At 40.9% G+C, this 23,090-nt stretch overlaps 1 protein-coding gene across 1 annotated transcript in view; it reads right to left on the bottom strand.

Annotated features, from left to right (window-relative positions):
• Positions 1-23,090, bottom strand: part of WIPF1 (WAS/WASL interacting protein family member 1) — a 56,205-nt gene that overhangs the window by 27,987 nt on the left and 5,128 nt on the right. Inside the window, 1 exon segment of the mRNA XM_050340015.1 lies at positions 7,441-7,553. The gene's annotated coding sequence lies outside the window, so the exon portion shown is untranslated.

Genomic DNA, 23,090 nt, shown 5'->3' with positions numbered 1-23,090 from the left:
TTTTCAGTTTTCTGAGGTATAAATAAACCTGAGGTATAAATACACAAGATACACCATTACTTTGCACACCTAGGAATTTTAAGTATTTACTACGATTTGGTATTTTATCATAGATCCCCTTTCCTGAAAGCAGCTACAAAATTAAACTCTCTTACAAATTTTATATGAGTAGCTTACAGTAATTAAAAATTAGTATCGCTTTCAATCCCCCAAAACACCAATGTATGTGACACTGGGCATCTGCACTCACAGGCAGTTGGACGATGAAGTGACCATTTGCACAAGCACTCAAAGAAACTCACAGCATCTTTCTTGCCAGCTTGGAAGAGAGCTTCTGCCCACTGAGGTTTGGCCTGCTCTGTAGCTCATACTGTGTCTCAGAAAGCTTTCAGATGGGCTGCTATGGTTTCAGTAATTATTTTTAAAGGTTCTCAGTAATATAAAAACAAACCTGTGGAAGAGACTTTAAAATCAGGATGGAAATAATAAGTGGGAGGGAAAAGAGGAGGTAAAAAGTAATCTGAAACAAAGACAGTGTTTCCTTGAGTAAACAACCCCTCCCCAAACTCTGGGACTTCAATCTCCTCTTCACATTGGAGCCAACCTTAGCTCACCCCAAACTACTCAGATACCATGGCCAAAAGTTAATCATCTGTTCTAAAGGGTCTACAAAACTTTAGAAACTGCATCCAAAGCAATTAAAAAACACAACCCAAACCCACAGTTAAGGATAAGAGATTAATTTTTATCTTATATATCTTACCATACATATTTTGGCTTGAAATGGATTTGTTTAAAAACAACAAAGAAAAGCAATTTTACTGAAAACACAATACTGCACACGTGAAATTACACGATCATCTAATATCCTGGCAGTACTAGCAAATGATGTCTTGTTCTAATCCATATTAAAAACAAATCCAAAATGTTATGTTCCTGCACCACCAGATTATTTGCCTGGTTGGAATCCAGCAGGAAACTTCTCCTGCAACTTACTTCAGAGATATACATAAAGGAAGCAATACATTATTTATTCTAAAAATTGTCCAATAAGGCAACTCAAAAACTATCTTTAGATGGCTTTTACAAAACTAACAGTCCAGATAACCATTAAGTAACCACTGAGTAAAGTAGACTAAAAGTTGCCATTATCTCTATATTGTATGGTTCTTTGTATCATACATAAAATCTACTAAATCTGATCTTTTTCTCTATTTTAAAAACCATAGATTTTATAACATACCCATGTTAACTGTGTCAGAGCCATCACTTTTATTACTACAGCAAGAAAAGCTTAATTTTAAAATTCTAATTTTTTAATAGAAGTAAAAAAAAAAACACCCCAATAAAATATCAGCTGTCCTTAGCTGATAGGAACTGCTCTGGCTTCACTCCAGACCTGAGAAGTTTTCTACCGGAGAAACATATAATCCAAAAGTTATAATAGGAATCTATATGATAAATGAATGAGGGCTGCCAGTGGAAGCTCTAGGGCTAAAGCAGACTGCCAGCAGGGAAGAAAAAGAATTGTCTTTTCCTTCTGCAATACTGAACTACTGAATCCATCACATGCCTTATTCTGAGCTGACCAGAACTTCCCTGCCTCCAACAGCAGTCACTGGACAAAACAAACTGCTACCTAATGGAAATATGTACAGAAAGCCAGAGGAACTGGTGGACTGGTGTTTAGAGACATCCCCAGGCAAGGAGCCTGACGCCCTGGTGGCTGCTGCCTCAGACTCCCATTTACAGCTGGAGCAGTGGAAGGACAAACCTGAAATTCCTCTTCCTCTGTTTCCATTTAGTTTGGCTCTTTGCAAAGCGTTCAAAATCTAACCCACAGTGCACTGAATACTTCTCCACATGTAATAGGAGACACCTTGGCCTTCAGCATCTGAGTTTGTATGTGTGCAAATCACCGGCAATACTCATGTGCTGTTCCTATCACCGGCAATTTCCATTTGGTCCAATCTGGAAAACATCCTGAGTAACACAAGGATGAATTTTTCTGTTAAGTATTTCCAACACTGCCTTTTGGCAAGAAAAAATGTCAAAAGTCACTTGGAAAAGAAAGGTACAGCTAAGAGATGTTTCAATTATTTAATAAATAAGCTGCCAAAATGCAAAGAGCAAAATCCAGGCAATATAATATTCTTCGTATTTATACTATTAGAAGCCAAGCAGAGATCAGAGTATTGACCAATCACAATTATACTTTGTTTCATTTACTAGAGTAGAGCTACAATAAAAATTCAACTCAAAACAGTTTTGTAAAGATATTTTTATATAAATCACTTAATCTACTTTTGCAGCAGGACTTGATATTTATGCAATATAATATTTATGAAATATAGGTGAGATAAAATTGCATCAGAGCATTCAGATTATATACCTGGGCCTTTAGCTGAAGACTCAAGCACTGATACTGTGACCAGCAGATGATGCCAATTGAAACACAGTAAGGGCACCCAGTTAAGTTGTCTGCACCTAATCAAAGGTTTTCATTGTCCAGCTGAAAGCCCTACAGGTAAAGATAGCTTCTGAAGACTTCATTTATGAAATACACTTATCTACTTGTTTTGGCAGTTATCTAATAGATGGCAAGGTCCAAGTTCTGTTTTGCATCAGCCTGTGGTTCTTTCAAACTCAAAGCAATTCTAATGTTATGAGAAAGACAGAATCTAGATTCCCTGATCTACCCGGAGTAGAACAAAAATTTGTGTGGGTTTAATAATATGGGATTTGGGGAAAAAAAATAGAATGGGAAATTAATTTTATGGCCTGAAAGAGTTTGAGACATAAGAGATTTCTACCTTAATCAAGAATTAAACATTCTGTTGTTGGAAGTCCAAATTTCAGGAGATCCTATATTCCACTTCAAGTATTCTAAATTTCTTTTAAAAGCTCCCTTTAGAATTTTCTAATTTATAAAATTTAAATTTTGTACCAATTCCCCCTTTGATCTCAGGGGGGAAAAAAGATTTTGCTAGGTTTTGATAAACTGATGGTATTAATTAGAACATATTTTCAATAAAAGTGTAACTACAACCAATAACTTTGATCTCCAAATTAAATTTTCCAACTTAGGCATCTAAATCCAACTGCTAGATGCTTATGTTTTCTTATGCTTCCTTAAGGTATCGACATGGTGCTGCCAACCCAGCATAGGGATCTCTTACTTACTCTTGATGCCCTGATTATCCCTGGTCCCAGGAGGGACAATGCTACTAGAGCTAAGACTGGAAGGACCTAGATGCAGACAAGCTAGGAGGCCCATAGTCCTGTAGAGGGCTCTAGTTTAAAGTATGGCACAAATCAAACAAAAAGCAACCAAGGACACCAAATGGAAAACGCCCTTCTGCTTTCCTCTGCATCTCCGATTACAGAAGTTTTTGCTGCAATTTATTTCTCTTTGGAAACAACTTTTTACAGCTGCACATGGCAAGTACTTAAGAAGAGAAGGTGGAAAGAATGATTATTAATGGATTCTGCCAAAAAAATAGGGCAAAGTCTTTCACAGCTTAGGACAAGAACTAGTCAATCTTCCCCTAAATGAAGGGGAGACATGTCCTGTGCTGCCTTCCTGAGAAGGAAAACAGCACAGCTGCACTGCCTACTGCAGCAATTCCAGCTGGAAACATACAGCACCCTTCCACTTTCTACTTGTGAAGCTGGTTGAGTCAACACACACTAAACCAGAACATTTGCCCAAGTCATGGTGAGTAAAAACCAAGCAGTTCCATTTGGTTATTGGCATTTTATTTTAAATATTTATATATCTAATTGTTTTCTAGGACCTTTGACAACCAAATGTTTCCATGCAGCAAGTGTAGTCAAAGGCAGTGTGCCATGTGGGTGCCAGCCCTGGAGGGCCTGGGTCTACCACAGGGCCCAGGCCACTGTAGTGACATCCCACATGAGGTCATCTCTAGCTGATTGCGTAGGTCAGACCCAGATGGACGTGCTAGGCAGGTGAATATGCCAAGAGGGACAAATCCACATCTTGCCTGAACTCGGCAGGAGCCACAAGCCATTGCTTGAGGAGAGACAAGCTGCCCCAGACAGCTGCTCTGGGGTCCACAGCGGCTCCTGCTCTTGCCAGGTTTTTGGAAGCGGTGCCCAGCCAGCATTGCACCTTTATGCTAGCTGGCAGCTCTGAGGCAGCCTGCCACACAGGCCGTGCAGGACCTCACTGGGAGCCCAGGAAGCAGCTGGGTTGGGAGGTTATTTGCCTCCATTCAAGACAGCAGGTCTAGCTGAGCTCCTGCTAGTATTCCAAATGCAGCTTTTTGCATAGAAAGTAATAGTTTGTTGTAGTGCAAGCTAAAAAAAAAAAAAAAAAGGTATGTATGGCATACCACTGCTACGAAAAAACATACCCACAAAACCAAAAGCAGCCACATACCATCATTCAACACCTGCATTTCCTCTTTAGAACATTCAGCATGTCCTCTTACTCAGGAGAGTCGTCCACAGGACTGCTCAAATTTGTCCTTGCTAATGCCAGTCTACCAGAAGCTCAGAGGAGAAAACAAATTAGTCACAGCAGGCTGGAGTGCTCAGTGCAGGTGCCCTGAAACAGTAGGTATTGGAGGGTGGCAACCAATTTCCCCTTTAATTTATTTGTAATAGGAGTGGCTCTCACAGTTGTTAAGCCCTAGCTAAAGTTAGCATCACATCTGCCAAATCCTGTAAATACAGCCAAAACCCTGATCTGACTGAATGATTTGGTTAGCTTGCATGGGCAAAACCAGACTGGGTTTATTTTCAGAAAATCTGAAGGCTAAGTTTAGCATATGGCAGACTGAAATATGACTCCCAACATCTCTGCTTTTAAAACCAGAATTTGTAATTAAATGGAGAGTTAAGAGTTACTTCAAATCTGAGGCCACAGGCTTCCAGATAGAAAGAAAACTTTTTCCAAACTCAGAGAGCTGTAATATCTGGATCAAACCCACAGCTGCCAGGAAGCTTTGTATTGATTTATTGGGTCATAAGACGTTATTACTCTCATGAAGTCTACTTTCTCTCTTAAACTGCAGCCCTGATGACCGGCAAAGGATCATTGTTTTGTTCTATATCTGCCAAGGCCCCTGCGAGCAGACAGACTCCCAGAAGGCCAGTTTAGAGGGAGTGCCAGTCCAGGCACCACCACACAGCCAAAAAGCCCTGCTTCACACCAGGGCTGCTGTGTGAACAAAGCACGAACTCCACAGCCAAACGCTTCTTTAGGTGAGCCCTGATCCATTGGAACTTGACATTAGGAAATGCTGTTCACTGCAGACCAAGCTGGTTTTGCATAGCCAGCGTGAATTTCAAGTTTGTCATTAGTAACAGAGAGTTGAGATCTGTGCTAAAAATGAGTAGTTTGCCACAACTGTTCACCAGAGACAGCAGCAGGTCCTGCCTTTTCAGGTCTCCCTCTTATGCCAGGATCAGACCTGGTTGTTTCGCGCCAGCTGCTTAACAGTAACTCAATGCTTAACCACAGTGCTGAGTATAATGCACTCATTTTACCCGTTCACTCTCAAATTACAGGAGCAAAATCTCCTCAGGAAACTCAGGAACAGAGTTTTACCTTCCCTTCCTGAAAAGTGGAACATGGAATATACAGTACTGTACATATGGAAATATTAATTTTAAAGGCAATGACTATTCAGCTTTCATCAATAACCAGAAAATTCTGAGTCATGTCAACAAGGAGACTGAAATACTGAACAAAAGACAGCAGGGCTGGAAGAAGGCATCTACTCTTCCACTGAGTCACTATGGCAGGTATTTATCTCTTTTCTCTCTAAAAATCTCCACTGATGGAAACTCTGCAATATCCCTCAGTCATCTACCTCATTAGTGTGACAGCTAGTAAAGCTTTTCCCAGTACTTAATTTAGACCTCCTCTGCTGTGATTTCATTTATTATTTCTCATCCTATTTACAACTAAGGCTCAGAAGAATTTATTCCTTTCTTCTTCATGGTTTTTTGAAAACTGCTTACATGTCTCTTTGATCTTCTCCTCTTTAGGCTAAGCAATCATATTTCCTCCAGTCTTTCTTCACAGGTTGTATTTGTGCTGTCTCTCATCATTATTGCGTTCATAGGACGTTCCATACTCCCATACCATATGTGAAATAGGTGAAGGATGACATAATTCACCATCTTTATCTCAGCATTGCATTGTAAGTTTTTTCGCAGCATCCAATTTACTAATTTGAAATAAAATATAAATGTCAATTTAAAAATACTGATATTTTTCCTTATCTGTATGTCTCCCTCCTTTAAACAGGCCATCCTTTCCTATCAACAATGCCCAAAAAGGTATATTTGACTACTGATTACACAGTAGTACCCTCTTTTTTGGTCCTGTGGAAATAACGCTTCAAAAAATAGTCCTTGCACCGATCCTCATCCAGTAGCAGTCCACCATGCCTGGTAAGAGTTGTGGATCCACAAATGAAGTGAAACATTTCTGTTCCTAGGGTTAACTCTTCCCTCTCACATCTCCCAAGCCTGGCACACAGATTTCTTCAGACAGTGGTTTCCAAAGCAAGTGCACTGCTGAAACTACACCAGAGCATCAACCCACATGGCTCCAGCTGTAGACCTTCTCAAGGAGGAACCCTGAATGGTTTTGTGCTCACGTCTACAGAGAACCAAAATCCCAAGTACCTCTGGGACCCTCCCAGCATCAGTTTCTACCTGGTCCACTAATCACAGAGAAGCCACAGTTGGGGCTTACAACACAGGGCACTTGAGATAGAAAGTAATACTTGATCTACTGGACTGCACCAGCTCTAGGTCAGCATGTTGCAGCCTACCTACAGCACATACTTTCTGATGGAGACTCTGCTTCAGTGAAAAAAAAAGTAAACTTATTGTTATTTCTTTCTTTCTCATTAACTGTATGTTTCAGTGAAACTTTTCATACTATTACTGTTCATTAGCACCGCACCATAAACATTGTAGGCTTCACTGTGCAGTTTTCAAGTGTAATGCCATCTGCTCTAAGTCATGACCAACAGTTCTTGGTCATATAATATCTCAGGTCTCCTGACCTACTTGCCAAGTGTTAAATCCCTTCACTGCTAGCCTCGTGCTACTGGAATGAAAACAGAAAAAACAACAAACCAACCCGCTGCACATGTTAAAAGCTTGTGGATTTGGCACAAAATTTGATGCAACCTAAGGCACCTAACTCTGTCATTAGGAAAGGTGTGCCACATCAGAGCATGCCAGTAAACTGTTACTGCCATTAATCGTGCCCTGGAGAAGAATGACTCCTGTATTGTCACACTGCAATCTAAGACATGAGATGGCTCTACACCTTCCAACTCTCACAGGCCAGGAAAGCCACACGCCAGAGATGCTTCCCTGTGCTGCTGCTCCCACTATGACTTCTACCCACTCCCATCCCTCTCGGTGCAAATCCCACAGGTTCTGTACCTGGTCACCAGCAGGAGAGATGCTTTCATAGAATAGGAGGCCTGGTCAATTCATCCAGAATACACTTCCTGAAGTTAATGGAATTGCAATAACATTTCCCAGGTTGCACACTCCTGCAGGAAAAAAATAAAAGAACTATTAATTGTGAACCATTTGGGATCACAGAGACTGGGTACCTATCTACTACGTATTTCCTTGCATAAATTGAAATTCTGCATGAGAAACTGGCAGCATGTGAAGAAGAGCCCCTCTCCTTTTAAAGAGGTATCAGAACAGGAAAACACACTGGCTGTGCTCTCCATATCAGTCCCTAAGGTCAAAGGACCCAATTTGTTCTCAAAGAAATTTGAGATAATTCCCCCAACTTCAGCATAGCATAGTAAAAGTCAATATAAACGGTGGAGAGAAAACAGAAAAGCATAAAAACCCCACAGATGGACATGATGGTAAGACTGAACAGAATTATCCACTACTACAGTTACTCCTCATAAGAGATGTGGTTTGATGACTAGCTTTGTAATACGGAGGTTTCTATAGTTTAGGCTAGAGAAAAATGCAGGCAAGAGCTGAAAAAAAATCAATTAAACAAAAGTAAAATTAAACTCCTTCAACATCGAGATGCTTTTAACAGCTAATTACAGAAATGACTTGCAGAACTTGCATTCACGTGTGGGGGCAAGGAAGGTAGAGGGAACAGCTAGCAAGAGATGTGCTGCAAATAATGTTCCAGCAAAAGATACACCTGTCCATTTGATGTATTTAGCATTAGAAAAAAGTATTTAACAATCCAGTAATTTTAAAATTAAATATAAGAACAGTAACCATTCAGCATTTTACAGATTTACTTCTATTTAGAAACCAGTCTCAAGACTGCAGTCCCTCACTGCCATGAAACCTTGGCATACACTATGTGGTAAAATGAAACCTACCAGGGGATCCTGCTATAAACTCTCTGAAGCCGGCTCATGCAGTTCAGGTTTGCATTAGGTGGTGTTGCACATCTTAACTCCTACTTTTTCCCTTGCAGAGAGTAGAATACTGTGGATGTGGATCCAAGTGCACAGTGGACACAAGACCAACAGAATAATGCAGTCGAGTAGTTTTGGGGAGCAAAACTGGCCAGTGAGTAAGGTGGCATTGAGTGGTTTATTCTGTTTATTTGCAGAATTCTTTAATGTTGCTTTCATCTAACTGAAGTTCTCTCAAACCTAAAAGCTTCTATACTAACACTGCCCAAGGGAAAGAACCAAACATAAACAATGAAAAAAATCATAGAGAAAAATTAATTTTTCTTCCATAGATGCTATGAATACACACAAACACATGCACACAGCCTCTCCTCCTTCTGAAGTTCAACAGAAGAGCAGCATTTTTTCCCCGAGCACAGAATTTGTTCCCATCTGGTTCCATTTTTTACTATTTTCTTTTTTGGTTACCTTCTCTCTAATTCCAATGCATATTTATTTCATTTTGTTTAGTCTGTGCTCTTTATTCCCTTTCCTCTTTTTGCAGATTTCATTTTTAATTTGTTAGAGGAAGAAGCATTCTTTCTCTCGTTTTCATAATATAAGCTGGTGGAAAGGGCCCATTCAGAAATCCTCCCTCTTCAACAACCACTCCTGCTCTTTCAATCCTGGTTGCCTGTGTTCACTCCTGGTAGCAGAGTAGAAGTGTTAGGGTTTATTTATTTAGGAAAGTATGTTGGTTTATTTTTTAATTCAATTTCAAATGCCTGGCACAAGCCTCTGCGTGGAGGCTCAAATATATTATTTACAAGCCATTATATTTAGCTTAAAACAACTCCTAATCTATTTGAGATGAGCCACTCTAAGACAGGATTAGACTGAAATGAAAATGTCTGCAGTGGGATTTTACTAAATTGCTTTTAAATCACATTCCTAGTTAAACAGCGCTCTGGTGAAGGCTATAAACCCTAATACATCAGAAAGGCTGCTTTGGGGCAGAACTTTGGCGCTCTGAAAACTTGCTGGTTTTACAGAAGCAGAGCAGCCCAGCTAAGGCCAAAGCCTTCTCTGTGTGTAAAACCCCAAAGCCTGAAACATGAGAGCAAGCTGTCAGTGCCGAGCCACAGATCTGTTAACTGCCCAGAAACAGAGCCTCGCTATTCCCATCTCGCCCAGGCCCTCAGTGCCCCACAGCAGGGCCAGATGCAGCATCCAATTCCACGTGTGGGAGGAGGCGAGTACTTTCCTGCTTGTGCAGCCTGGTCTGTCTGGAGCCACTGCGTCCATCTTATGCAGATGTTTCTACGCCGAGAACAGGATGAACGTACTGGGTGGGATGAGGAGGCTGAGAGAGCTGTGCAGCTTAGTCTGGTTTTCTACATAAAACCAGAAATGTTCTTAAAAATACTTGGGAAGAAGTATGGGCAGTTTTAGGAACACTTTCCTGGCACTCAAATCTCTGATTTTAACATCTGCCATGCCCTTGTTACAGCACTGTCATCCCCAGCAGCTGCATTTTGTGCTAGATTGCTGCCACTGCCACTCTACAAGCCCCCCTGCCTGACAGGTTGTGACCTTGCCTGAGCAGGGGGGGCACCTGCCACCATCGCCTGAGTCCTGTGTGGCTGTCACCTCGTCTTCCCCCCAGCATCCTTGGGCCCCATGTCAGGATTTAGTTTTAGTCCATATTCTGTGCAGTATTGCTGCTATATTCTGCACTTTATCATCATTACGGTTATTTTCTTTGTAACTTTCATTCCAACTTTGCATTGAAGATTTATAATTAAACACAATCCCCTAGTAATTTAAAAGTAAAAATTATATTTTTGCACAGGAGTACAGAACATGCATCCCTTCAAACAGTCTCCTTCTGAGAGCTCCCAAGTTCTCCAGAACCAATCAAGTGCCATATTATTCCGGATACAGTGTGTTCCCAAGTCAAAACCCTCCAGCACAGAAAAGCCATGATGGAATTCCTCAGCAGAAATCACAGGAATAAGAGAAAACCTTAACAAGAGACTACACCAGTAAAATCAAAGAGAACAGCTACTCGGTACAGCCAAAACAAAGTGAAGTTTTCACCATAGTCAGTGGTTTTAACCTGTGCTTGGAAAACTGCTTTCTGGTATTTATTCACTGAACACTTCTATTAAAAATTCAGACCATTTACTTAATATGAAAGTCTTAACAAGATAGAGAAGATTTCATTCAGACATCTAACGTGACTCAGGTCCACACTGCTGTTGTATTGCAAGGCAGGCTCCAAGCTTCTCACAAACCAAGCTACCTCACAAATGAGCTTCCTATTTTTGCCCTGTACCATTCTGCTCTGAAAGCCCCAGTTGTTTACTACCTGCTAATGCAACTGCCATAGAGACCACTCCTTATCCACTGCCACCAAACATCAGTGAAAATACACATTCAGAACTCCCGTAGGACAGTTAAAGAGATGTTTTAAGAGAACTAACCTGTGCTATTTGAATCCGTTGGAGGTCACCCAGTTCTGAACTTCCTCAGCAGCTTCGGTCTTGTTTCCTGTAGAGTGGCATGTGACACCACACTTCCTCACCGCACCTTGCTAGACTCCCTTTGCTTATGCTTTAAAATCAGATGAAACAAGTAACTGTCCCTCACAGCATGTTTAAGAAATTTCTGATCTAATGCTGAACCACTGACATTTTTGCATAGCCAGAGAGCCCTCCTCTACTGCCTTCTGAATCACTCCATGATTCAATGGACCTTTCTGTACTATTTCTTTATATTAATACCCAATGCTAAATGTGATTCTGTTACAGTACGCTCAGTGTCCCACCTCCTTCTTTTAGAGAGGAAACAAATACAGTAGTGGAGAATGTAATTACACTGCAAGTGTGGGAAACTTCACTTTAAGGATATTTGTTTATCAAATTTTCATAGTGGTAATGAATTGATGAATTCAAACAGATGGAGTTATCAGCAATTTTCAGAAATAATTTCCTTTGAATACAGCAAACAGAAGTTTGAGGCCTATGAAAAGTAGTTCACATCTTCAGAAGAGTAGTGTTTTCTCAGTTGTAACAGTGTGAATCCATATACTGTTATCTAGTGCAGGGACGAACAGGCCTGAATTTATGTCACAAAAGGAAGGACATTAAAGTCCTGGATTAGGGTAGTATGTTTACAGGACTAGTCAATAGGTGTTGCTTTATCATATTTATTTTAAAGTCATGTGAATTTTGGAAAGGCAATCTAATCCTAAGTAGCACCAACACCAGAAATACTGACACAGCCTGAAGATAAAGTTTGGAGGCTACCATATCAGAGGAGAAGCAGAATGGACTTACCAGGGTCAGCAAGGAGATACTGTTCTGCTCAAAGGTGTTCCTTGTGGAACACGTTAAACACTCTTCAATTAGGCTAATGGAAGGGGTGGAGATAAATTAAACATCCCTTTATTTAGTGAGGGCCGAAATAACAACATCCAGTGCCTGGGGCACTGATCAGCCTGGCAAGGACTGTGTGAAGGCAGTGGGTTACAAAGCCAGAGGGGTTCCCTTACAGACTGAGCGCAAACATCTGTGCTGGAGCACAGACTGGGTTTAGCTGCCTAAGTGTGAAACTGAAGACCCTGAAGGTAGGAAGAGAGCAAATAAGCAGACAGCAATGCTGTATGTTTGGGATGCAAAGTTTTTGGCAGCAACACTCATTCATGGCTGTCCTGCCAACATCATTTGGTTCTCGCACCACACGCCACAGCTATCTCAGGTGTGTTGGCACAGTGGTTCCACAGCCTGTGCCATCGACCACATTGAGGAACTGATCTAGTGGTCAAAGGGTGATTAGTTTGCTTTTGTTTTTTTTTCCTCACTCTAGGGCATGAGGGAATAAGTGTTAGCAAGAAGCCACTACCCAGGCTGTAACACAAAACCACTCTCTATAGTGAGAGACCTAAGCCAATGGGAACTGCTTCTCTGCCCATAAATTGATGCATTCTATTTAATTTCTACATAAATTAAGAGGTTTCCACTAAAATGTCATCTTTTAAATTAACCTGTGCCAGATCAAGACATCAATGTTGTGAGCAGCCTCACGGTGACCACCGATCAGGGATTACATTCCTAGCTGCTGCCTCAGGGCTTCCTACCACTGCTTGCTAGTTTACTACTATCAAACGAGCCAAACTAGCTCCAATAATTTTTATCCGTGGGTTAAAATAATCTGGCTAATCCCATTAGAAATGAAGTGGCAATGGTTTTGAGGATCCCACAAAGATGTGGGAGTAGTGAGCTCTGGCAAAGAGGTAGCAACAATAGGATTTCACAGAGCAGCAGCTAAGTATTGAACAAATCTCACCCAGCTAACAAGATATGCAAGTATTTTATGGGTAAACATGCAAAGGATACCCACACAAAAGGAAATATGTTCATGATGGAAAAAAACACCAAAACTAGTCCACAAAATGGATGCTTTCACATGAGATACCTTGAGAGCATACACATACCCCCCTACTTGTGCACAGACATCTGAGCTCCTGCAGCTGTAATAGGAGTGCTTGTGCAAGTACGTCTGCAGATGCACCTGCTCTGCCCCCAGCGAAGGTTTTGGGCCAAATGGCCACGGTATTATTTACACTGGAAGACACTAAAGAGCACTGTAAGGTTCATGCAGCTTAAGCATTTTCCCCTCAGTAGGCACGCAGAGACATGATACACCAGACCCTGAGCTTCAGAGGCGCTGAGGGGAAGTTGAAGAGTTCAGGAAGTGGCCATGCTTGCTCTCAGCACACTGCTTCTTTGTCCTCCCCCACCTGCTCCCACAGGAGCACAGACAGCTCCCACAGACAGCCGGGATCCCTCACAAGAGAAGGGTTATTTATCTCTGTTTTAAGAAGGGGCTGCGTTTACAAAGTCACTTTTAATGTGTCAACCTCTGTGTGAGGATCTAGTCACATATATTGGGCTGTGCCAAAGCTGTGCTTGGAGCTGCTGGTGGGGCCAATCTACTTTTATATCACCCCCAGACACTGGGGGTTGTTCAAGATGGGAGGAATTTGTTCGCCCAGCAGGTAGCTTGCAGCAGTCTCCCAATCACTTTTAATCTGTGCCCAAGCAAAACAGCCTCCCAGGGTGTTGCTTCAGCCAAGTTCAGAGCACAGCAGCACCTCACCACGCCTTTCAGTGGGGCCGTGGAGAAAGCACTGCAGGCACAGCAGATGCAGCTGTGTGACACTGGGGAGACCCACCGTGTCCACAGGGGTCTCACACAGCAGGGTTTGCTGAGTCACCACAGACACCAAAGCATCGGCCAGCTCTGACTATGGACCATTAAGACATGAAGAGAAACATATGAAGGCTGATAAATTCTATGCTCTGTGAACAAACCACTTATTTCTCTATCCTTGTCACAGATGAGGAATCTGTTGGCTAGCACCTTCCAGAGTAGCAAAGTTTTAACAGGGATTCCCAGCAGTAATCTTGTGTAAGCCAATGACTTGCAACTAATGCTATGTCTCACCTTATATATACACAAGGCAAACCCCTCTCTTTGGCTTCTGACTAGAAAGCATACCTGAAGCTCTTCTTTATGTACACCTGGGTACTTCATGGAGGCATGTGCTAGTAACCCTGCAGATGGCACAAGTTGTTTTAAAAACCATAACCTGACTTCCCCTCCCTTGCTGTAAGATCAAATAGTGTTTGATTTATGAATAAAGGACCGCCCCAGCAGCAATAACAACTTGCACAGTGGCCTAACAGATAAGCTACACAAGGATGTTAACAGACACTGCTGTAAAGCTATCTGCACAAATGATAAGCTTGTCCTGTGCTGTCGGGATAAAAAGGCAATCACGAGCTCTGAGATTTTTGGTTTAGATTAGAAACTTGCACTACCCTACATCCATACATCTGAGTATACTGGACAAGGTGATCCAGGCTAACAGGGCATGCTGAAACCCAGCATTCAATATACCTCTTGCCTTACAAAAATGGTCCCCATTTATTCATTACGTGGAAATCCCCCCCCCTTCACTGATATGACTATGACCACACACACACACACAGAGAATAGTGGATATGGTGGGGACTGTTTTCTATCTGGTACCCATCACCAGCAAATATGAAAAATTAACATATCAGTTCTCAGGCAAAACAATCTGTACTGCTCCTGACTTTCAGCAGGCAGAGATGAGTGCAAGAGTAAGCCATAGTGTGGAACTGCTAATGTGCAGTTACAAATAAACCAACCAACCCCAAATCTGTTAGCCAAATCACCAGAGCCAAACACTAATACAGAGGTGTTCAAACTTCAAAGCAGGAGCGCAGTCGGCAAGTTTGTTGAAAGAATTACAACCAGGCATGGAAACTGGGACTGCTCAGTAGCATATAATCCCTGCTGTTTCCATTTCCTCTCTCTCATTATCGGCACAGACGGGGGCTGAAGATTAGTAAACAGTGGGTGTTTGAGGTGAATTAGAGCATGTGTGATGTAGAGCTAGGTATCCTGGTGGCATCTGTGTGACTTCGGAGTGATGTAAATATTTAATGTTGCCCACTATATTTCTTCAAAATGATGAAATATTAACATGTTCCTTTGGGATGGGAAAATCATACCAGATAAAACAGAGAATCTATTTTGTCCTTCATCCAGGATGTGAACAAGATCTGACGGACAAAAATTTTCTGGCAGATTCCCCTCTGTAGGCATGTATATGTGAAAACGAGTTTTTTGACACTGTTCCTGTCCTGTCTGAAAACAGGGAAAAAACCAAAAACCCAAGAAATTCTGGGACAAAATTGTTTACACAGCTATGGGTGTACAACACATTACATTTTCAGCTGCCACTCTTGGTTTTAGCCACAGATTATCCTTTAAGAGGACAACCACATAAATAAAAGCCATTCCTAAGAAAATGTACTATGCCTAGAAATGCTTATGTATTTCTTGACTTGAGTGAAAACCACTGAACTGACAAACCTTATTCTCCAAGTTACTTGCCCTCCCTGCTCCTATGATACACACATTAACAGACTCCTGAAGAAGAGTTCTGCACAGAATACATTATATATATATATATATAGTATAAGCCATTTCTAAAAGGAGAACTCTGTATTTTGGAAGTCTCTTCATATCATCATAGATGTTTCTAATAACCTTAATATATTCTCAGGAACCAAAGGAAGTTTTATAAAAGGAACAGCACTGGTTGTAGTTTCCAATGCTTATTTTCACATAAAACCTAATTTCTTAGATTGTCGCTTTTTCATAAAATAAGCTTGAGACACAGTTTCTCTTTGACCCTATGGTGTTACTCAGCAGGTCCATCAACATAAGAATTAATGTGTGCTATCTTTCCAAAGGGTATTTTCAATACTCTTTGCCCAGTAAAATCTGCCTAGCTGTTTTTCCTAGAGCAGCTGTTTTTCTGTTATACTTTGCTAATAGCATGCCCAGGCTTCAAGTACCTTTTTTCAATACATAAGCAGGTTATTTGCATGAATCTGAACATGTTCAAATTGCAGATATGAATATTTGGTGAAGAATTTTTATATACTTGGTTATTTCAGTAGAAAACAACTGATCACACCTGAATCTGAGAAATATTTTATAGTCAAATCTCAGCATTTGTGTACATAGGTATACACAGATACAGATATGTATATGCAAATAAAGCTAAACAAATCTACACTTTAGAAATCATGACCACCACAACATTTTAAAGCTACACAAACATTGTGTATGTATTAAAGTCACATAATCAATATTCACTGGCAAGAGCTGTTACTGCTGTTTAGTTTACTTCCCGTTTACATTCTCAATCTCCTATTGAAAGCTCATGCGCTTGTAATTTTTTTTAAAGGTAAAGTAAGTCCCAATCTTTGGGAACTTTAGTCCACTTCTTGCATTCTTCCCATGGGTGGTATATATATATTCCACATCAGGAATAACTGGATGCCAAATATAGCCACAGATGGGAGTCTGTGCATACTTGCTGGGTGATTATAAAATAAAATCAGCTTCTCTGTTGTATAATGGATGAAATCTTTTATTCTTTGCTTAGGTACGAGTGCCAGCAATCCCACACTGATTTGAAATATGCCCAAGTAAGGTGAGCAAGATCAGGTCATGTGTTTTTGTTTCATTAATATTTATTGACAACTATATTCTCCCAAGAATATAGTGGAGAAAGAGAGGCTCAGTATATGAATATGTATATACACTATATACCACATTATAATTTAATTATCTATGCAATTACTACGAATTAGGAGAGCAGTAGTTAAAGTGACAGAGAATTTGCAGAGTCCATGAAAAGCATCCAGATCAGCCTTGGAGACTAACATTCTCTGTTTCCTTAGATGGTGAAAAAAAAAATTCATCTCTGTTGTGAAATCCTACACCTCACTTGCACATGAGGGGTAGCTCCATTAGGACACATCTAAGTGAGACTGCTCATATCACTATGCCAAGTGTTGACCCTGGTCCAAAAGGATTACCCAATTAGCCATAAGGGAACAGTTTCCAACCTTGTGGACAATCTGACTACTTCATGATGGCTTTCTGCATGGAAGTCATTCAATGCCATTTTGAGTAGGAACTTCTGTCTTGCAGGTCTGGCATTACCAACTCATTGACCCATTACCAACTCATTAGACTATGCTAAGCCTGACAGAAAGCACTGTTTAGTAACAGCTCACCTGGCTTAGAGATAAACTGGTGATTTAGAAATAAAGTGCCCTATACTGACATTCATCAAAATCTGTTTTCATCAACTACTGAAACTGCATCAGTTACCAGGAGACAGCACTCACAAGATATAAAGCAACACCTCTACCTCAAAAGTCCTGCTGTGCCCACAACTAGACAAATAAAAGGAACTGGGTTTCTCATGCCTTGGATATGCAAGTTCCCATAACATGCTTGGGAACTGACAATCAGGATAACCCAAATGTGAAGGTTGAGTTTGAAAGTAGAGGCAGTGGTGTGATATTCAGACTCCGAACAGCTTGGCAACAGGTCTCTCTCATTAGCAGAAGTCTGACACAACTATAACTGACCTTGGAATCATCTGTAGGCGTCCCACTCTACATATGTTTTGTTTCTTCTTTCCTCTCCCACTAGCAAAAGGCCAAGTACCCAGCAGAGAACAGAAAAAAGTAAAGTATATGGCTTATGGCTCCAAGGGTGTTACCTATGCACAACAGAAAACCCCAGCTGTGTAGTTTGAAGCAAGTGCTGCTAACAGAGCAGAAATGCCTTGCAGTTCAATTTCTAGACTATTCAGCAAAGCTGGCTGGCTCTCCTGAGACGCTGCACCATAGCAGTGACCTAAGAGAACAGTGCAGATGAAAATAGCAAGGACCTCCAAAACCCGTCCTACTCAGCCTGAAAAAAATCACAGCTGCCCCAGAGTAAGAGGGATCCTGTAGGCATGGGCCCCTTGGGGTAGGAGAAAAGATTAGTCACAGTTGGGTACTTTGGTAGAGCCCAATAGTTTCAGCTGCTCTGTGGGCCAAGTCCCAGTAGAAACATCATAGTTCTTTACAGAGGATGAACTGAGAGTTGATACTCTTTGGCTCTCATCAACAAAGCCTCAAAGCAACCCCACACACTGCAGGAGCCTAAAGGTGTTCTTTCACCTGCTTCCCTGATGCTACATTGTGCCAGCAGGGGCTCGGCTGCACCAGCTGTGAGACAGGCTGTATATACCTACTTAAAGTTTCATGATGTTACTAGTTTGGATTCAAGTAAACTTTGTGACACTTAACTTCGGGAGGTTTGCTACTAAATGGGACAAGAACTGTTCTCTCAACTTCTAATGCCAAAGCTGGCACTTTGCTTCGCTTTGGGAAATTCTGGTTTTGAAGACACTTGGTTGTCCATGAGGCTATTTCTGTAATTATATCATAGAATCACAGAATCAGATGGGTTAGAAAGGACCTCTGAGATCATCAAGTCCAACCCTTGATCTACTACCACCACAGTTACTGGACTATGGCATTAAGTGCCACATCCAGTCTCTCTTCTTAAATACCTCCAGGGACAGAGAATCTATCACCTCCCTGGGCAGCCCATTCCATTCCAATGCCCTTAAGAACTATTTAAAAATTCCCTCATTTTATACTTGTCCTATACCAGACAGTATTCCTTAGTGACAGGGTCTGAGATCCTGAACTGATGTACATTACAGAAGATAACAGTGATACCAGGGGTCATATGATCCATTGAGAAATGAAGAAACCAGAACCTGGATGTGCCAGAGTCAAATACAGAAACTGAAACTGCAATTTGTGACAATGTCACTGGACAGAACCAAGAGTTTCTACACCAAACATGCCTGCAAACAATCTGTTTTTTCCCCTCCCCCCTACAATCACATCACTGTAATCCTGCAAATCTTTAAAAAACAAGATATGTCAAGGACACTGGAGCTTTAGAGCAGAAGAGTGATCCTGCCTTTAGGATGCTGATTTCCAAAAATAAGCACCAGTGTCTACCACAGAACAGAGGGGGCACCTCCAGAAGCCTAACAAAAAAAGCCCGGAGAAAAGCCCTAGGAAATGCTGCCCTGACCTTATCTGGAGCAATCCTGCTCCACTGGCCTCATCTCAGCACAGATCCTTCACAGCAAACTTACATCAAGGCCAGGGTTGTACCTACCAGACTTTTGCTAGTCCAGAGTAATTTTTAGTGTACCTCTGTTCTCACTTCCTAGGGCATAAAACCTCAATAAGAAACAGCAGTGGGACATTTCTTTTTCTCTCTATAAAGGGATTAAAATGAAAATACACTATCTTTTTTTACATTTTCCCTTCTTGCAGGTTTTTTTGATTCTATATGCATTTGCTTCTATCCATATGTCACAGTGGATGGCCTGGAGCAAACATCACATGATATAATTACCACGGTTTCTTTAAGGCCTCCTCAATATTGCTGATTAGTGAGTGAACAGTGAACAAACATATTTTTGAGAAGAATAAAAGCTTTCAGTCTAAACAAAAGAGAACAGTCATATACCACTCTTACTATAAACTCCACTATTCTTCCTAAGAGGAAACTTTCTTGGGGAACTTCTAAAGTGACACAAACCAGAAGAAAACAATGACAATTCTTTCCCTTGGAAGCACAAAAATCTCTCAGTGTTCTCATTTAAGTACTGCACATGATGACGTCCAACTGTGTTTTACCCTGCAATTCACTCGCATTATCAGGGATGTTCTGCTAAACAACTGGCACATTTTAGATGAATAAAGAGGGAACTTGTCCAGTCATCTCAAGCTGTTTGTCAGTTATGGAACACTTAATTTTCTAGTTCCCTATAGCAGCTCAAGTTAATTTGTCTTCCTCTTGACACCAGCCAGCATGCACACTTTTTAAAGGATGCACACATGAAAAAAAAAAGAAAAAGCTATAATAAAACTTTGAGACACTGATCCTGTGGAGAGCTGCTAGGAAAAGGATAACCAATAAATGAAGAAATAAATATTGCTCTACTTCCACCTAAGGGTACAAGTAAGTATAAGTAGGCAGCAACTCCTCAGAGTAAGATGCTTCTAGTTTTAACTTTAAATGGGATAAGAACATGAGCTGTTCATTTACACCCAAGGGACATTAATCAATTCAATTATGAATAAACTGTTTAAAGTAAATTCTACATGAAATAATTTTTCTGTCCCTCCCTAAGCCACATAATAAGATCAAATGCAGAACTTATTTGAAAATCCAGGAGGAAGTTCCAAGGGAGAATAAATTTTTTTATGATTTGCTTCTGCCTACTATTAAAACAAAGTTTTGGGGTTGTCTGCTGCCATTTGAGAGTTTCAGGTTCCAAGATGCCATCAGAACTATCGCTAGAAAAAGTTGTACTTTTAAGGAATATCTTTCTCTCTGTTTCAAAGTAGTATTAGTCTGGAGTGGTTTAAAAATGCAACCTGCAGACAGAAATTATGATATACTGGTAGGTGTTGCCTTTGCAGCTTTAGTTGAATGGCATTCTCCCTAAAACTGAAATGATCATACTTGCATACCTTCCTTACCACCTCATTGCTATAATTTGATATTTCATTTCATCCCACTGGAATAGAAAATGTATTTCTACTGGGCATTGCTCCCTATCTCAGTGGTCTTAAAATCAAAGGTAAGACATATGACCATATGAAAAATACAAAGGAGCAAGTGGTTTTTGTGAAAATTCTGTTTTGCATCTCCATGCCAGAAAAACAGTTTTGGAAATATTTAAGCAAAGTAGATCAGGCAACATTGGGTAAACCAGAACATTAGCAGAGCAGTGAATGATGTGACAGTCCTAGGAGGACTGATGAGTTGGAGCAAATTGAAGAGAGAATTGTAGAGCTCAGTACTGCATGGCTGATGCTGTCCTTGTTTGCCAAACTGCAAGTCAAATGGATCCAAAAGAGCATCAAAGTATCCTTGAATCACTAGCTGAGGAACCTTTCCTCAGGTAGGAAGTGTGGGGAGAATAAGCAATCCTTCCCTTCTCCCCACCAAATACTTTCTGTCCTCCATGTCCTTCTGTTAAACAGCTACAGAGCTGACGCTAATTACAAACACAGTTATCATCCTGTTTAGACTACTCATAAAAGGAAGGTTCCTGATTAATGCCACCCAAACACCTCTGGAATGCTACTTTAGCTGGAGTTGCAAGCTACCTCCAAGCACCCACAGCTTTCCTCAGGGACCAGGGTAATTTGAGGTCAGCTAAAGGTCCCACATTTTCAGCCTGACAGTGAGGTGAGCCAATGAGGCACTGCCTGTTGCTCCCAGCAGAAATAGCAGAGACACCCCTAATCTAATTGAAGGCAGCAGTTCTCACTTAACTGTTCATATCATTGCTCTACAAAATTATATGGGGGGGTGCTGGGAGGAAGGGGAAAATAAAGGGGGGGAAAAAAAAAAACCACAAAAGAGTTGGGGAAAAAATGGAAGCTCAGGCAAACTCCTCTTTCAGTTCTTGAGAAAGGGGCCAGACCACAGCTCAGAGCCATAGGTGCATGGACTGGTCTAAAGGGACACTATCTGCTGAAACTCATTCTTAATTCTCGAGAATAAGTATTTTAAGGATTGTATTTTGCATATTTGACAACACTGCACTCACTCTTTCCCAGTCTCTTTTGCCTAAGGAGATCTTTAAACCAGCAAAAGAGAAGACAAGATGAAAAAAATAACCTTAAAGCAAAACCAGAAAACCAGAGTCTGGATCAGAAAATTAATTACATATTCTGTAATTTAATCTCCTGTGGTCCTGACTTTTAAGTTCTCTATACCCTCAGGTTCAGCATGAAGAAACTGCCACTGCTAACCAAATCCTGCCCCGTGCTGAGCCACTTATCATAAACCTGTGGGCAGAGGCTGGACCTGCCAGCCTTGGGCTGCCCCTATCAGCACACTCACGTATGCACTGTAGATATTTCCTTTCCCAAAAAATTCCAAGTTCTCAGCTCTACACGTGCTCCCATTGTAAAGAGGCCTTCTCTAATGCTTAAAAGAGACTGTTGTATTCAGCCATATCACTGAGCATGGCTAATTTGGGATGCATTTGTGAACACTCACACTTGCCTTACTTCCACTGGAGCCAAGCATAACACCCATACCTATCTCCCAAGCAAAGCTGCCCAGACAAATCAGCTTTATGTAGCTGGCAGGCTCAGCTGTTACAGGGCATTACTCTGACACACAGCTCTCTTCACAGAACATCAATGCACAAGTATAAGTGGACAACAGGTTGTGGCAACAATAAAATAATGCATTATCCTACCTAATTTCTATGACTTATAGGATTTCCCAGCTTGCCACGCCTACTGATGCCCTCTTAACATTTAGGGACTTGTGTCAAGTGAGCTACAAAACCGATCTGTTATTGTGGAGAACAAGCAATGGGTAGATCTGCTGAATGATGCAAGGCTCCACTGACTTTTAGTTATCCTTATGCAACTCCATAGTTCCACAGCTGCTAATAATTAGCAGATGATCTGCGTAAGTGCTAGACAAAAAAAAGAGAATCCTACTTCATCACTTAAAAAACAAGCTACTAAAACAAGAGTAATGATTTTTTTTCCATCTGACATGCTTTTCTTTTTCTCCTCTCGACAGAATTCAAACAAACACAGCATAACGAATTCAGCATAACTTATAACTGAAGATCTGAATGGTGCCTTGTTCATAGCATTTGGATTTGAAACACAGATGCAGTTAACTCACAGCTTAACTCCTTCCATGATACTCTTTAAAATGCTGATCTGTGTTCTTCTCAACTTGCAGATTTTTAAAAGTTTTCAAGTGAGTTGTTTTAAACAAAGAGAGATTCAAACTTGGATTCAGTGTACAGCTTTCTCTGCTCTTTTCCTCTCAAAAAATAAGAGATTAATTGTTGTGCAACTAACTGGGAATAACATCATTTTCTAAAAATTTCCTTTGCAGTTCTTGTCTTTATTTCACCAAATTCTTTTCCAGATCTGATTTTCTAGGTTTCCCGGGGAAAAGGAAAAAAAAAAATCAGTGCACTAAATTGTTCTTTAGTACTAAAACTGCCTATGAACATGACAGAAAAAGCAAGAACAGGAAAAAAAGGAATAGGATCTGTCAGTGGGTAAGAGTAGTCTCTGTTGCCAAGTGATCTGAAAATAGTTGAGTAGGGAAAGGAGATAGTTTTACGTTTAAAGACAGAATCTTTTAGGTACTAAGGCACTA

This window comes from Myiozetetes cayanensis, unplaced genomic scaffold, assembly GCF_022539395.1.
Source record: "Myiozetetes cayanensis isolate MyiCay16 unplaced genomic scaffold, myiCay2020 scf9, whole genome shotgun sequence".
NCBI lineage: Eukaryota > Metazoa > Chordata > Aves > Passeriformes > Tyrannidae > Myiozetetes > Myiozetetes cayanensis.
This window is presented reverse-complemented; position numbering and strand designations above follow the sequence as displayed.